We start from the raw sequence: 1,968 nt of genomic DNA, 5'->3' as shown, positions 1-1,968 counted from the left end.
TTTTTGATTCTGTGGGTGGTGGTGCATGGCCATTCTTAGTTGGTGGAGCGATATATCCAGTTAATTCTGATAATGAACGAGACTCCGCCATGCTAACTAGTTATGTAGCCCCGTGTGGTCGTCTCCAACTTCTTAGAAGGACAAGTGGCTTTCAGCCACATGGAATTGAGCAATAACAGGTCTGTGATGCCCTTAGATGTCTGGGGCTGCATGCCTGCTACACTGAATAGATCAGTGTGTGTCTACACTTGGCCGACAGGTCTGAATAATCTGGTGAACCCATTCATGATAGTGATGGGAGATTGCAATTATTCCCCATGAAAGAGGAATTCCCAGTAAATGCGGGTCATAAACTTGAGTTGATTAAGTTCCTGCCCTTTGTGCACACTGCCCATCGGTACTACTGACTGGATGATTTAGTGAGATCCTTGGATCAGCTGGAGTCGATCACGGCCCCGACGGTGCGCCGAGAAGACGATCAAACTTGACTATTTACAGGAAGTAAAAGTTGTAACACTGTTTCCATAGATGAACCTGTGGAAAGATCATTAACTCTGAGGGTCCCGGGATGGCGCCGTCCCTCTGTACCAGGACCACTCCTCACTCCGCTGCCCTGACCATCTCAAGAGGAGGAGAAGTGGCATCCATAAACCCCTCACCACCCAGCGGTGGAAGGGAGGGGTCCCATCAGTGAGGCAGGAGGCATGGCTCTCCTCCAGCAGGCCCCAAGGGGACAGCCTCTGAGAGGGCGCCCAGCCCAGTGGTGCAGGCCACCCTGCACCCCAGAGGTGACTGGGTCCCCATGCAGGAAGGAGAGTGTGTCGCCCTAGTAGGGGAATGCAGGCCCTCCCCTCTGGCCTCATGGGGCCACTGACTGGGATCACACATCGGTGTCCTCTCCCCTTGATGGTGGTTGCGGGTACATGTGGAGGATACCCTACACACCACAGGGGCATCAGTTTGAAGACCTGGAAAGTCGGTGCTGCGACTGCATGCTGGCACCCGTGGGAATTCTTGCTGTCCCGCGGAGTGGGGCCAGTAACCTTGGTCAGGGCATTTGCGATGATGCCCATGAAACCTTGCATGCTCATAATGACTGTAGCAATGCCGCATGGGCAGCGGTGCCCCCGCAACTTAGAAAAGAAAACTCGTACATCTCTGAGCAGTGGATCACTCGGCTTGTGCATCAGTGAAGAACACAGCTAGCTGTGAGAATTAATGTTATTTGCAGGACACATTGATCATCAACACTTTGAACGGACTTTGCAGTCCCAGGTTACTCCTGGGGCTATGCCTGTCTGAGGTCGTTGTGCCTTCCATCACCCCCTGGAGATATCCAGCCCCATCAAAGGTGAAGCTGGGGAGTTGAGGGAGCCCACTTCAGGCCCCCGTCCCCTGAGGGAGAGATGCGGACAGAGCAGAGGAGTCCCCCACCGCCCTGAGCCAGTAAGCAAGTGCAAGGACAAGAGGGAGCAGGCGCATCTGACACATCCCCTCTGAAGGCTGTTGGTGGTACCACCACCAGACTGCCCTCTTGGGGTGGAGCCCAATGCCCACCCAGTTCCTGCATGCCGGGGCCGCATCTGTCATCCTCCTCTGCCACTCGGAGTCTGGTGGTGGTGCGGGGAGTGGGTGAGTGGGCCAGGGAGGGACGGGCATCCATCCACCCCCAAGGCCCCCACCAGCCTACCCACCATCACTCACGACCATGCTTGAAACAGGACCTTAGATCAGACATGGCAACCTGCCACATTTAAACATATTACTAAGCGGAGGAAAACAAACTAACCAGGATTCCCTTAGTAACGGCAAGTGAAGAGGGAAGAGCCCAGTGCCAAATCCCCACCCAGGTGATGGGTGCAGGGAAATGTGGCATACAGAAGTCCATCTCCCCTGGTGCCACCTAGGGGTCCCAACTCTTTGTGATCGAGGCTCAACCCCCGGATGGTGTGAGGCCAGTGGCAGCTC

The 1,968-nt window shown here is 55.1% G+C and overlaps 1 non-coding gene across 1 annotated transcript; it reads left to right on the top strand.

Moving 5' to 3' along the window:
* The first annotated feature begins 1,154 nt into the window (after positions 1 to 1,154).
* On the top strand, positions 1,155 to 1,307 carry LOC122816042. Its single transcript, XR_006367048.1, has one exon. It is a non-coding gene; the product is annotated as a 5.8S ribosomal RNA (ribosomal RNA).
* Positions 1,308 to 1,968: the final 661 nt, after the last annotated feature.

This window comes from Protopterus annectens, chromosome 11.part0 (assembly GCF_019279795.1).
Source record: "Protopterus annectens isolate FY-2018-M chromosome 11.part0, PAN1.0, whole genome shotgun sequence".
In the NCBI taxonomy this organism is placed as follows: Eukaryota; Metazoa; Chordata; order Ceratodontiformes; family Protopteridae; genus Protopterus; species Protopterus annectens.
This window is presented reverse-complemented; position numbering and strand designations above follow the sequence as displayed.